A 15,989-nucleotide genomic window follows, 5' to 3' on the forward strand; every position below is an offset into this window, starting at 1 on the left:
TATGCTTTTTATTTCGAGCAGAGATATTTTTTCGGCATAGCAATGTCCGCAGTGTAGTACATCAGATTACAGCTAAGATGGGCTAACAGGAAGGCGGGTCAATTAATGAAGAACAGTTAACTTTCTAACTATTACCGTGAGGCACCTTAATACAAGGAGGCATGTACCCCGTAGTAATTAATATCCCTATAATTTTTTTTTTAATTTCGAAACGCGGTTACCTTCCGAGCTGTCGCCCAATAAAGTTTCTCTACAACACGCCAAAATACATGCGTTTTAGTGGAGCTGACCGGTAAACCAACCTCTCCAATGCACGTAACTCGTCAAAATAGCCACTTAGAAGTGTCTTTCGACGACCGGAAAGTTACCGCTCTAGTCGACACAGGTGAGGAGTATTCGGCGAGAAATGTAACATTCGCAGCGCAAGTGATGAATTCACAACCACTTGGGACGGCCCACAAATTCTAACCGCAGGAAGCCAACTAATTACGCCATCGGGACGCTGCAAGTGGAGTGACTCAAGGGCCATACCTATGCTGCGATCTTCCTAGTGCTACAGCAATATTTCTGTGACATCATATCGGGCATATATTTTGTAAATGAGCATCAGGCGATCATCCAATTTCGGTCCCCAAACTCATCACAGTTTCCACAGACAAAGCCACCCCTTCGATGACAACAGTGGCGAGTCAGGTTATCCTCAGTGCCTTGAGTGAACAAGTGAGCGTCCCAGTCCCGATTAAACGTCATTTTCACCTCAGATGCCACGGATGCAAACAACATCGAAGCTCTCAACGCGGGAAGCACAGAACTGCTTCCATTACAGCATCAGCACCGTAACGGGGATCAAAAATTCTCGCAATAGCCAAACTGAACCTCAGCTGCAGAGCTTCAGCGAAGAATGCCGGCACATCAAAAAAGAAACAAAGATTGTTTTCTTAAGCAAACTATTAGACGTTCGGAACGCCGTCGCCCTCTCCGATCGAATACTGGATCATTCACCTAAGAAAGATCACAAACTCGTCTCCGACATTACCCAGCCATGCCCTCGAACCAGACAAAACCAGATACGCAGTCTGCTTCGAAGCTACAACAAGGGCTTCTCGTCATTGGCAGAAGTCCGAGAAACGCCGATTGCCAGTATCGTATTGTTACCGACCAGCACGCCCGACCTCTCCTCCCAAATCCCTGCCGTGTATCGCCGCAACAACGAGCCATGCGGGACGAGGTGCATGAAATGCTTCGAGCCGACGTCATCCAGTCATCCCAGAGCCTCTGGAAAGTACGGGCTGTTCAGGTGAGGGAGAAACGCGGCACACTTTGACCTTCGCTTGCACAACACCACGGCGAAAGATTTCCACCCCTTCACCGGATCGGCAACGCACTGGAAGAGCCCTGCAACGAAAAGTATTTCTCATCGATGAACCTCAAGAGCGGGTACTGGCAAATTGAGATTGACGAAGACATCGCGAGATGACTGCAGTCATCACTAGGAATCGCTTCTTCGGGTTCAAAGTAATTCCATTTATTCTTTGTTCCGTACCAGCGACGTTTCAGCGAGTATGAATATTTGCTGGCAGGCCTGGAGTGACAAATATCTCTAATATGTTTAGATGGCGTCGTTGTCTTTACCTCTAACAATAATGACCACCTAAAAAGGCTTCGTACAGTACTGGAGGCAATCAAGTCATCTGGTATAACCTTGAAATCAGAGAGATGGCACTTCGACTACGAAGAGCGGTTGTTGTTTCTAGGCCACATCGTAAGCAAAGAGAGAACACGCCAAGACCAACAGAAAACAGCTGCTATTGCACAGTGTCCACCGCCGGACGATGAGAAAGCTGCTCCCTGGTTCCTCTGAATATGTACGCATTACCGACGATTTATCAAGAACGCTTCGCGCATCTCCGAGCCTCTGACCTAAGTGGTGAATGCAGACATACCGTTTGCGGGGCCGCGGCGCAAACGAAAGCCTTCACAGAACATCAGCGTCGTTTAGAGTCCCCTCCGTTCCTCGGGCACTTTCATGAAAACGCTGACACAGAAATTCACATCGAAACAAGCAGCTTGAGCCTTGGCGTGGTCCTCGTTCAGAAAAGCGACGGACTGGAGAAAGTAATCGTGCATGCTAGTCATTCTTTGTCCAAAAGCCGAGGATAACTGTTCGACAGCCAACAACGAGTGCCTCGCCTTCATATAAGCTACGTCGAGATTTCGACCCTACCTGCACGGACGACCATTCAAAATGGTCAGCAGTCTCCACGAAATCTGCTAATTTGCAGTTTGAAGGCCCCTCCAGCCGCCGCACTCGATGCAGCCTTCGGATCCAGGGATTCGACATCACTGTCGTCTACAAACCTGGACGCAAGCACTCCGACGGAGACTGCCAATTTAGAACCCTTGTCGACAACCCAGCGATAGACACCTTTTTTGGGGCCGATAAACTACATCGACTTCACGCAACACGAGCGCTCGGACGCCGACCTACAGCGTGTCGTTCAGTATCTGGAAGGCAAGCCTTGTTCACCTCCAGCAGAATTCAAGCATAGTTTGTCTACTTTCTCTCTACAAACATGGCATCCTCGTGAAGAAGAACTTCGTACATCCGCGGCATTCCTAACAGATACGATAAGAAATTTTGCAGGCTTCACACGACAAATCAACACCTCCCAATCTCAGGTTTTAGCTCACGCTCCACCACATTCAGAACAAGTAATACTGGCCACGACTGTATGGTGGTGTCGCGCGCTGCAAGAAAACATGCAGAGATTTTTAGTGATTAATGGCGTCCCACCCCCCAACCTATGAGCAGGTTTCCTGATCCCCATAGAACCTTTGTCGTAGTCCTTCCAACAGCTTGGCATGGACCTGCTTGGGTCTTTTCTGAAGTCACCATCTGTAAAAAAGTAGGTCATCGTAGCCACCGACTGTCTCACCTGCTATGCCAAGGCAAAAGCCGTGCCGGACGTTACAGCAGCAGAAGTTGTCAAATATTTTGTGGAATATGCATACTTCTCTGATACGATGCTCCCGATATGCTCATCGCGGGCAGAGTAACAGCGTTCACCGCGGAACTAACCAAACCCTAAAGTTAAACAAGCCACCGGAGGGCAACTGAGCACCATCTGCAGACCGACGGCCTTACTGAGCGCCTGATCATGACCATAGCAGACATGGTTGTCATGTATGTCTATGCAGAGCATATAACATGCGATGTCATCTTACTATATTGCCGCGAATATTTCCAGTGTTTGTTCGTTTTTCAAATCTGCCGCGACACCACCTTATCGCTTTGTTTGCGACGCAAGACGCGACTAGATTTATCTCGATTGATCGCAGCCAGGCAAAGCTGATTCTACGTTGTTCCGGAATGTTCTAGTAACTTTGCGCCCTTTATCTCGAATGTTCGCTATCAGCTTTAAATTGAGCACGGCCGACAGCGGCGGGCATTCTGTTCGACGACCGCCGAGCACGCTTGTCGCTTCGCCGCCGCCGAGTGATTCAGTCCATTTTGGGTGCAAGTCAGCCCAATAAACAGTTCTTTTAGAAGACCCTTTCGTCCGTCTTCATCGCTGCTTCGACTGCCGTCACCACTACGTGACAATATAATGTCTTCGCCTACTGTACCACCGTGCAAGAGTATACCCCGATGACGTATTTTAGGCCCGTCCATGGCTCGGGGGCCACGACCACGCTCGACGCTATTTTGTCCAACCTTACTGAGGAAAAACTCTTCGTCGCCACCTACCTACAGCACGCGGAAGAAGCATGACACCTTGCCTGGGTGCGCATCCATCAGCGAGTCCATCAGTGAACAGACACCCGAGGCTATAACCTGCGCCCAAGACATGCGGAATACAAGCCGGGTGACCATGTAAGAGTGTGGGCCCGCATTCGCCGCCGTGAATCGAGTACAAAGGTTTTTCTACTTCGGCCAGTACATAATCATCCGTCGACTTGGCGAACTTCACTGTGAAGTAGCGCCCGACGGAAAGTAAGAGAAGCCGTGCAAGACCAGAAGTTTTACTTGCTGTAACTAGATGCAACAGCACGAATAATGTGGTATTACGTGCCGCTAGTGGACACTGTACTTGCACTTCCATTACTTTTTTTGCACTTGTGTCTGTTTTTCCTACATTTGTTGTAAAATAACGAGTAGATACTATTTTAAGAGTGCGGCAATCATGCAATGCTTTTTAGTGTTTGCTATTTAATTCTTCAAAGCTACGGCACACAGATTTAACGCTCTGTTTGTGATTCAATACGTGAGCAGATTGATCTCCAACCAGGCGATGCCAATTCTACGTTGTTCAATATTGTTGTAGTTACTTGCAATAGCTCGAAAGCTCGTTGCCAGCTTTAAGTTGAGCGCGGCCGAGAGCGGCCGGAAATCTGTTCGGAGACCACTGAGCACGCTTGTTGCTGTCGCCACCGTTATGGCATTAAGATTTTTGTGGGCTCAAGTCTGCCCAATAAACAGCTTTTTTTATGAAATTAAGAGGTGCTTCATGGGTTACTTTCATGGGTTACCCTTTTCCGCTTAAAGGGGCTATGCAATAAATTAATTGAGATTACGTAAATAAGACGAGAGAGAGGCATTTTCATCGCTCGTTACCCCTACGCAAGACTTTTTAGGCTAGATTCGATAACAACGAAGATAGAGACGACGAAAAATTACGCTCCTCGTCTCCCCCCTCAGCTCGTACATGCCGAGCACCAGACAAAATTAAAAAAAAAACAGCTCTGGGACTGGGCCCCGCCCATGAATACGTCATCCGCTGACGTTCCTTTTGCAACTTCCAGTTGTGGTTCCTAGCACTCTAACAGCAGTGTCGGCGGCGTGACGGCGGTGCGCGTCGGGTTTCTTTGCTTGTCGTCTGTTGTTGTTTGCAGTAATGGACCCGGACCTCGAGACGCGACTGGTCGCTCTTACGGCCGCGATGGGCATCGAGCCCTATGCGTTCACGCCGAGCCGGCTGAACGCCAGCGACGACACTAGCGACTCGGCGAGTCACTGCGAGTGGCTCCGGAACTCCGACAGAAGGAGGCGGCAGAGGAAAATTGAAACCATATGCGCGAAAGCAATGCCCTGGCTCGCGCATGCCCGAGAGGGCCGCGCGGCGACACGAGCAGACGATTTGCACGGCTACCGGAAGTGTGCCCGTGACGTCGGGGCTGCCGTGGCTCCAGCGAATGACAGCGTGTTGTGGACTGGTGACGTGATGGGTACAGTGACGTCTTTTTTCACGATTTTAGTTTTAAAATCGATCACTACGAGCACACCAATCGTCCCGTGAATTTTAAAAATCACGGATTTTAAAAACTTATAATAAATTGCTGGCTGACTTGCGAAGACTCATACTTCATGTGACTGCTTTTTAGCATCCTTTATAAGCATTTAAAACATTTACAAGCGACTTTTTATTCATTGAATAGTCCCTTTAAGCCATTTTTAAAAGAGCCGCCGCGGCGGCTGAGTGGTTACGGCGCTCGGCTGCCGGCCCGAAAGACGCGGGTTCTATCCCGGCCGCGGCGGTCGAATTTCGATGGAGGCGAAATTCTAGAGGCCCGTGTACTGTGCGATGTCAGTGCACGTTAAAGAACCCCAGGTGGTCGAAATTTATGGAGCCCTTCACTACGGCGTCTCTCATAGCCTGAGTCGCTTTGGGACGTTAAACCCCCATAAACCATAAACCACAAACCTACCATTTTTAAGAAACCATCCTATGGTTGCAGAAGCCATGAAAACAAAGCGAAAATTATTTTTTTGCCTTTTGGTTCTCATAATAGGGAAGACCAATCGACGGGGTTGTCAACAGATTTGGATCTTACTCCCGACCCCACTGAATTTTTCGAGCGACTTATGACGGCAGAGAAAAGGCCAATGGCAAATAAATGGGCCCATGAAAAACAAGCGATGTTCCTCGCACTGAAAACGAACAATTGCTGATCAGCGTCTCTATCTGTTGAGTTAGATCCATTAAACGGTAAAATTCCGCCAGCTGCTCTCGCTCTCTCTCGCTCTTTCTCTTGGACTGATTTCATGATGCATCGGGGGAACTTTCGCAATATCCTTCATGTTTCTTCGCGACTTCTAAAGTACTTCACTACAATGCAATAGAATGAAAGTGTGATAGTTAAAAATCGTTTGCACCTGATTGTCACAACTTGGTCGCAGAAAACTTCAGCTTCTCACCCCCCTGGGTGGTCAGCATATATCTCCGTTAAGTGAAATGTCGCTGTCGGTGGAGTGGTCCGGAATGAACCAATGGTGAACGTGCGACTGAAGTGCTGAGGTTCTGTGGCACTTACGAAAAGGTCCTTAAGTTTCCAGCCAGCTTGAAATTATTCAGGATAAACTTAATTACATGTTAAAAGTATTATGTAATGTGGAAGAACGATGCCAAAAGAAAATTCAATATAAATTCTTTAGAAAACAATTACCTTTCAAGCACGCCTGTTCTACATCCTTTTGAGAATAGAAGAAAAAATGCTAAGGAGAAAGAGATGCCTTGGTTGAAACTCCTCATTAAAGTTCGGGCGTGCCTGCAGGTGGGTTTATGCCGCGAAATCAAATGTTTCCTCGAGTGAAAGTGGTGCCTTTGGGTCGCATTAAACGCTTCCTCAGAATTCACTGCACCACCTTTTAAGTAGTGGTTATGGGCACTTCCTTTGTAGCGTTGTTCTGAAAATGTAAATATGTGGTACACAGCAAGACAATTTGTTTCTACTATGTACTCCGAATAGCAGTTCTAGTGTGTTGATTTTATGAAGAATTTTGTTAAATCCTTCCTTGAAGGACGGCACTTTGCCATACGCCTCAGTGGTGAGGCCGTCGGATCATTTGTGCCTTTTCGCGGCGCTCCCCAGGGATCGGTTTTATCGCCAACATTATTTAATAATGCTTTCAACCCCCTTGCTTGGCTATTTCATGATGTATCTGAGATTAAGTTCTTATTGTATGCGGATGACATAACGACGTGGAGCATTAACAACGACCTGACGACTCAAGCAGCAGCCCTACAATCAGCCATAGATATTACGTCAACTGATGCTTCCTGATTTGGTCCTCAGCTTTCAGTGAGCGAAACCACTTTTGTGTCAGTCACCAACCGCTGGGGGCGCCGTAAACTCGCTGCAACACCAATTCGACTCCATCTATCCGTAACTCCAATTCAAGAAAGTTCGACCGTAAAATTCTCGGGCTTGACAGTACACGAGCCAGGAACAGGTACTGCTTGGCTTTCTCGGGCTAACAAGCAAGCAATTCAGGCGTTGGGTCTGATCAGACGCATTGCTCCTAAAACAGGCAGAGCCCGCTCTCATGTTGCACGAGAGTTGTTACGGGCGGTTGTGCAACCGTGACCTCCTGAGCGCACAAAGCGGCGCAGATTCTGCGACCCGCCTTTCGACCCCAACCTCGTCTTTGCCTCGAGTCCTCACTCTGGATGACACTATCCTCCTTTTAACAAGTAAGGAACACCTCCGGCGCACGCTCTCGTGCTCTAATTCCTCCGTGAGCGGTAACCCTCCCCCGTAGTCTTACTCGTGCAGAGGGGGTTCGCTTCGGAGAATACGGGTCAGGGTTGCCCTAACTCCAACTGTGACACGCAAGTGGCCGCACTTCAAAGATTTATATCCCCGTCAAGGGTGTCCAGTCTGCAAGATCAGAGACTGTGAGGCGGATATCCACAACCTGTGGTGGGTTTGCCCGGCGCTGAAGCCGACGAGAATTCGGCACCTTGCGGCGGTGGGTCTCTCACCGGACAAACCCAGATTCCTATAATGCCTGGACACAGGTTCTATATCATCGTTCCCTACTTGATTTCATTAGATCAGCCCATTTTTTTTCATTTATTTAAGCATCTTTCTCATCTCTCATTTTATCACCTTTATGCCCTGAGGAAATAAACATCGTTTGAAAAAAAAAGCAGTTCTAGTCTTCAAAATTTGAACTCCTCAATATTTTGTGGGCATGCAAATGTGAACATGCAAAAAAAATTAATGATGCTGCTTACCGGTAGCTCCATTCGTTCTGAAAAGCAGAAGTACATGGCAGTAAATCGTATATTAATCCAAAAAAGCAAAATGAATATTTCTGGGCAGGAACATTATCGGGCACCAACCTAAGGTGAATATTAACATAGTATTTGCGTAAAACGTTCTTGTTCTGGGATGGATCTACCTTTTAGTCTTATGCGTAGACTTTAAGGGGCAACTGTGACAATTTTGAAATACCTTTGTGTGTATATATTAACGAAAAGGTTGACTCGCAGGCGAAAAATAGTCATTCATGAGGAAAGCTGACCCTTAATTTCTGCAATGAAGTCGAGACCAGCCATAAATAAGAATATGAATTAACATTTGTGGCAATCTCTGTAGTTATCCTTGCATTTATTTGTGCATTTAAAAATATACGTCAAGACCTCATCATGCGTCATTACAATAGTATGGTGTATTAAAATTAGGTAAACAAAAGACGACTGGTGACTACATAGGCGCCTATGATGGCTGATTTGAAATAGGCAGCAATTTGGTCGGAACGTCTTGCTGTTTTTTTTTGTTCGAAGCAAGACAGGCAGCTGAAATAACAAAGCATTAATTGCCTTGCGAAGGCTCAGCCAGGATAGCGGATGCCCTAGTTATTAGGCGGGCTGAGAGTTGAATGGATAGGAAAGAAATTTGACAAACAGTGAAGTGCGTGGTTGATGCCGCGGTTTTTCAATGCTGCTGTCTTTAGTTTGGGTGTAATTTCAAAGAATCAGTCTGCCTGCGCGCTATTGTCCTGACTTAAAAAGGTTGGTTAATTTACACAGGTTGGGTTAGAGCCGTCACAGCATATTCAAATCTCTGCAGCACACGCTTCACGCAAATATATGTTAACAATACATAATGCAGCTGCCGACGAGATAGCGTAGCAAAAAGTGCTTGGGGTGGAACCAGTAACACAATGAAATTGCCTTGAACTGAACGGTGAAGGGGGCCCGCCTACGTGAGCAACACAAGGTTGATAAGGTTCACGGCTATGTCGGCGGCTCTACGTCCCAACTGCCGCAGTGTCGTCGTTTACAAACCCTCGTTGTGTTGTGTTGCAGTAGGACACACATCCGTCAATTAAGTAACGAATATCATAAATGGCATTAAGTGCCATGTCATTTTTATAGAGAAGAAAAAAATGATGGAGGGTTAGCACTGCTAACCACAATATACTTTGCGAAAGCACAGTTTTTCGCTTGTGTACACAACTGCCATGTAGTACCTGAAAGCGCGACTGAGGTTTCCGGTGACCCTGGCAGTCGTGTTTTTACATTCTCAATCTCTTCACCGTCAATGCGAATTCACTTAATGCAGGCGGGCGGCCTATGCTACAGTGCAGCTTTTCTGCAGCAATGTTGTCGGCGCCAACGCGCATTGCTCTAGTGCTCTGCTTATGTCATAACGTTGTCTGCACCGACGCATGCAGCGCACATCTCTGTCACTACCTCTACAGACCGCTACCGCTACATAGATCAATGCGCGAATATTAGTTCCATAGGAGCATAATTAAATGAACATGAAGATGTGCAATGCAGAGCGCGAGTGTGTGTCGCAGTTTAAAAACTAGGCGTGTTCGGCAGGATTCCGTGCGCGCAGTCAATGCTGCTTGGAATTTTCAGCCTGTGCAATAGCCGCATGACTGATCGACACGCAGAACCACCTCAGTGATCTAAATCTGTGTTCAGTGAACAGAGCATTTACGTTTACGTTTGGGGGGGGGGGGGGGGGTTGACGTCCCAAACCGACTCAAGCTATGAAGACCACCGTAGTGAAGGGTTCCGAAATTTTCGAACCCTTGGGGTTCTTTAACGTGCTCTGGCATCTCACCATACACGGACCTCAAGAATTTCGCCTCAAAATTCGACTGCCCCGGGCGGAATCGATCCCGCGTCTTTCGGGTCAGTAGGTGAGCGCCATACCCACTGAGCCAGCACGACGGCCTAGTGAACAGTACGCCTAGATGAAGGGCGTTTATGCTGAACAGGACCGGACGACTTAATGGCTGCCGGTTCTTGGCTGATGTGTATGTCTGCGGAAATTTTTTATGTCCAGGTGGAGAGCAGCGTACGAAGATATCAAAATGTGTGCAAGCATAGCAGGATAGTATGTATATGCAGTCGTGAGCAAAAGTATACAATACGCAGCCGGTGGCAGAGTTCGGGGAAAGTACATCGATATCCAGTGACGGCGACAGGGGTCGAGACTGCTTAAGGGGGACCCATCTTATCTGCAGGCATATCAGTTGGCTGATTTTGGTGTGTTGCGCTACTGTTCAGTGGAATGCATAGTGGTACCGCAGCAGTACTATACCTGTTAAGGTTGAGTTAAAACTGCACACCACAGACATGGCCTTTTGTTGGTCGGTTTGGCCGCACGCGTCAACCATTCCGCTAGCGAAATCACAGAGCGGCGAGCGCCGGTAATGCGCCGGTTGCGTTATTGTGTTCTGACCATACAGTGAAAAGAACATTATTAAAAAACTCCACCCACCCAGCTTTTATCGCGTCGATGCCTTTAGGCGAGAAGGAGCAGGACCCATCTGGCCCAGCTAACTTCCATGCTTGTCGATAAAATGGACCGCTGCTAGGATTGTCTCGATCCCATCAGCTGTTGCTGGATGGCGTTGCATTGCTGTTTTCCTGAGCTCCGCCGCCGGCTGCGTGTTGTACACCACTTTCGTTGACGACTGCACGCAAAATTTTTGGTAGCTCAAAGGGATTGATTTCAATGCATTAAAGAAAAACAACCTGCGGCGATATCATAGTGCTCACGCGCAGCCGTCTGCGATTCTGATTGTGCCGCCGTGGGTTGACTCCCAGTTGCCGATATTTATTTCATTTCTGCTCATTCAACACTTTCGCCTGGCACAGACCCACAGACGCCACAAGAAACCAAGCATCCAAAGAACTTTCTGACGCTGACCCATTGGAATAGTCCTTTTGCACTAAAGGAGGCTCGCCCAGTACTGTGCCCTGATGGCTGCCGATAGCACAGTGATGAGGAGAGATGAATGAGAATGTTGTGAAAGCAACTGCTGGCGAACCGTTAAGTCAGTGGAGATGCATTTGATCTACCAGAGCTTCAATAAAAGGCGGATAACATAGATTTCATCAAAAGCTGCTTTAAATCCAAGAGCAAGCCCATCGATGGGAAGGGTGCTATCGAGGCCGAACTTTAAATAGTGAAGAATGCTTGGATAACAAAGCATAAATGTTTCAGTAGCGAAATGAGAATGTCCTTTAAGTTTGTAGAGATTTGGTGCGAAAATGAGAGCGGTCACGTTTCGGAGGGCTGGAACGAACTTCTCCTTCCGCCGGCCAAGAGAGGCAGCTCCAATCGGCACTAACACATGAATACAAGTGATACGTACAAAATACTGATATCTACAATATTTTAAGCACTTTAGGTATGTGCGCTCGAATCCTTTCAAAGATGACATGTTAGTTGGTCAGCTAGGTTCGCGATTCCTGTAGATTCAAGAGTCTGAGTTTTTTTGTGGGATATCCAACTTAGGAGGTTCAGGAACGTGCTCGGAAACAGAGGGGGGGGGGGGCGGGGAGGGGGTTAGGGTTAAGGTAATGGTGGAAAAGGTGCTTGTGATTTATTTTGCTACATTCTTAATTCAAGCTTCTTGCCATTACAGATGAACCGCCCTCAATTTTTGAGCTTAGACATTCTGCACGTTTGAAAATTATTTGTTATTATTAATACAATATTGCGGTGCGCACACTTCTAGGCAGCAACCCGCTTTTTGAGACTTGTTATGAAATGACAATAAGCAGTTACCTTCAAGAGACCAGGACGGGATACTCACCCGATTGAATTCGTAAAATTCGATATTTCGTAGGAATTCCGTGCCAAGAATTCTGCGATATTTCGATTTCAAACATTTCACTTTTGTCCAGTTCCCTTCATATCCCGACATCCAGGCCATGTAAACGTCATCTGTATCCCTGAGCCACTGCAGAAATAGTGGTGCCAATTTTTTTTCTCGAACATGAAAGACCACCTACGTCTTCTTACTAAAAATCTAGTAATTATCTAATTTAAGGAATAGCTTCCCAGACTATAATTACGAAATCTGCTCTAATAGGATAGGCCTTTTTGCCTCGCCTTTTATCCCTTTCTTGCAGTCGGCTTGCCTGCAGCGTCTAAAAGAAAAAAAATACTACCGGAAGCCTGAAGGAAGAGAAATGCGCAACACACAAATTTGTGAAAGTATTCTACAAGTTTGTTTAATTGCTCTACAGTTGTTGTCGAGTAAATTAAAATAGACGATATTTCAGTTATTCTGAAGTCCAAATGAATGCCATGGAAAGGAACTTCATCCGAAACATACCGTTAAAAACTGAATGACTTGGTGAAATTTTTCGTGACAGAGCTTGGAGCAAGGCAACAAAACCAATAACTATACATCAAGCTCGACATTGATCTACTGAATAAATTTCTGAAAAGCATAACAACGTGAGTAATGTGAAACAAAAAATCAAAAAGGAAAAGAGAAGAAATGAAATTGAGCCAATATAACGGCTAAATGGCAGGAACTTGCTTACTTCTTTAGGTTTTTAAAGTTTACTGAAATCTGACCTAGAAAAAAAAAGATAAACTACAGAGCACAGGGGATTGCCATGTCACGTAAATATCAATAAAAAACGCAGATATATAATGCTTACCATGTCTGGGTTCCTGTACTTGACAACTTTCAGTTATAAGGAATTTCCAAAATCAGTTTGTTCGTCAGCGAAAAAGAAACAAGAAAGAAAGCAGAAATGTTCCATTAAAATAGGTCTTAACCTAAAACATTGTTTTATGGTTACAGTGTGTTGGCAGTGTCAAAAACGCACAATGTAATATTCTTCAGTCATCTTGCTATTCAAAATGAATGCTTCCTCTTACAGGACGAGTGTGTCGCCAAGACTGAATAAGGGTTTGTGCCATCTTATTACACTAACCGAATGGAAGTGTTTTGCTTTACATAAGACTCGGCATGCCTCTACGCTGAAAAAATTATCTGCACATCGGCACTCTTATTTAGGTGCTCATTTTTCTGTAGATTTGCAAAGCCTGGTTATAAACACGGAAACCGGAAAATGGACGAGCTCATAACGATTTTATCAGATCAGTTTTTGCATTTTTGCACACGTTTCTGAGTATATTGCCTATTTGCTTACGAGCCCAAACTGAAAAACCACGAATACACTTTCACTGTTGCTTCGATAAATATGAATATATCTGTGGTCTAGATAGAATGTATATTGCTTGCTGGCATTGCGTGCATGCATCGTTTTTTCTCATTGAGTGCCTAGAAATGCTGCCCTAAAGTTCTTTGGGGACGTGAGAGAAGGTCTTAAGAAGTTTTGTGTGCAGCAGTGCGATGCTGTGCAGCATTTTAGTGCAATTGTCGAGTAGTAATAAAATTGTAGATGATAAAATAGAGCTCTTAAATGTGCACTATACTGCCCGGAGACGCGTCGCAATCATGCCCAAAGGCTGCCAGTTATTTTATTTCCGTCATCTAAATAAGCTAAGTATTGTAGACTGTCCACAGGCTTGTTTTTAACAATGCGTAAAATTCAGCTAAACTCTTTAAGATTAACATCGCTTCCTACTCGTAGCCTATACAACCACTGTTTCGATATTTAATGTCATTGTAGTGATCAACCTTTGACGTGTACTGATATAGACGGCGGCATTGCCTCTAAAGAAATGCGAGTGGTCTAGCTGACAACAGGCAAGCACATTTCCCAAAATTCTGGTTAGCGAATGTTTCGTTATGTGTGCTGAAGTTCTTTATTTGCTTTCGTTTGTTGTGTAGCTTAACATTGTTATGTACTCATCAGACACTGAGCACGTCTAAGGCGTCTATTTAAAAGGTTTCTTGAAGGGGGTGGAGAGCTCAACCTGGCCAGGCCGACCAGCTTCTTTTTTCTCTGCGCTTCTGATTTTCTCCGCTTCGTCGTCGACACAAGGCATGTTACACTTCTCCCTCCGCAGACGAAGCCTCCCAAAGCGAGCTAAGCAGTGTCCCAAGGCCTCAATTGTTTAAGCCGAGCAATATGCACCACTTGGGTCTTTCGTGAGCATCGACCTCTGTCAGTAAGACGCCAGACGACGTAGTTCAAATCACTGATGCGCTCAATCACAGCAAATGAACCAGTGTAGTGGGACAGGAGCTTCTGACCCAAACCACATTTGGGGATCGGCGCCCACAGCCAGACATGATCGCCAGGGGTCATAAGAGATGAGTTAGCGGCGGATGCCGTAGCGGCGTTTAGAGCGCTGCTGCGAGTGCAAAATGCGAAGGCGGGCAATTCGACGTGCTTTTTCAGCTCGGGAGAGTGTGGGGGCGATGGAACGCTCGACGTGAGTTGAAAAAGGAAGGATGGTATCGATGCAGGGGCATGAAACACGAGCGTACAGAAGGTAAAATGCGCTGTAACTAGTTGTTGAATGTTGTGCAGCGTTGTACGCATACGTTATAAAAGGGAGGACGGCATCCCAGTTATTGTGGAGAGAATAGACGTACATTTCCAGAATAGTGGTGAGTGTGCTGTTTGCGCGTTCGACGAGGCCGTTCGTTTATGAATGATAACGTGTCGAGTGATGAAAACTACATTCGCAGCGACGAAGTTCTTCGCAACATCCGCCGTAAACTAATTTCCGCGACCCCTGATGAGAACGCGAGGAGGTCCATGACGGAGAATGGGAAAGCGCAGGAGAAAGCAGGAAGCGCAGGAGACACATCGGAAGCAGTGGCGTACTGCATGGGGTCTGTTTCACAATAGCGTGTTAGGTGGTCAACACACACGATAACCCAGTGGTTACCATTCGCAGAGCAGGGAAAAGAGACTAACAGGTCGATGCCCAGTTGCTCAAATGGTGTGGCGAACACGACCTATGGAGCTTAAAACGCAGGCACTGGACACAGATGGCTACGTATTGCTGAATCGTTTGACGCATTTCGGGCCAGTAAAAACGCTCTTGTTTGCGGTGAAGAGTCCGGACAACTCCCAAGTGGCCAGACGTGGCACTGCCGTGCATCGGTTGAAGAACGGGGATGCGAAGGCTTTCCGGCACGACGAGAAGCGGAGTACCGCCGGGCGTGAAATTCTAGTAAAGTAAACCGGCGAGAATACAAAAACTAGCAGCATGGGAATGGCCAGCGGCATCGAAGATCGCCTTTAACGTCGTGTCCTTGCACTGTTCAGTCTTGAACGTGGAAACCTGGTTGGTACAGAAGCGAGGTAGTCGTCGAAGTTGTCGCCATCGCAACCAGTCTGGAAAGCGACAAGCGCCAGAGACAAAAAGTATGGTGGGGCAACCTAAAAAGAATGTAAGAATGTAAACAATTAAGCCCCTGCCTGTGCCACTGCGTATAACAGGCTCATGAGACAAAACGTATGGTGGGGCAGCCAGAAAAAGAATGTAAACCAATATGCCCCTGCCTAGGCTTATGAGACAGTCAGCGTCGACGTGATCACGACCGCTTTTGTACACGACAATGAAGTTGAACTCTTGTAGCCGCAAAGCCCAGCGAGCAAGCTGGCCGCATTAGTCACGAAGGTTCACGAGGCAACAGAGTGAATAATGATCGGTGACGATGGTAAATTCATTGCTGCACAGGTAGGAACGAAAGCACTTCTCAGCAGACTACTGTAAGACACTCTTATTCGGAAACTGTGCAGTTCTTTTCCGGCTTCCTCAACGACCGGCTGGCAAAGGCTATCGCATGCTCATCTCCGCCGTGGCGCTGGACAAGCACAGCGCCAACTACGACATCACTGGCGTTGGTGTGACGTTCGATGGGTGCAGACGGGCAGAAATGGCGGATGACAGGACCCGACGCCAGGAGAAATTTCTGGTTGCAGATTGCAGACTTACAGTCAGGGGTCCACTGGAATGCCGCGCCTTTTTGCAGGAGGGCCGTGAGAGGGGAGGCAGACGTCGGCACT

The sequence above is a fragment of the Amblyomma americanum genome, chromosome 8 (genome assembly GCF_052857255.1).
Source record: "Amblyomma americanum isolate KBUSLIRL-KWMA chromosome 8, ASM5285725v1, whole genome shotgun sequence".
Taxonomy (NCBI): domain Eukaryota; kingdom Metazoa; phylum Arthropoda; class Arachnida; order Ixodida; family Ixodidae; genus Amblyomma; species Amblyomma americanum.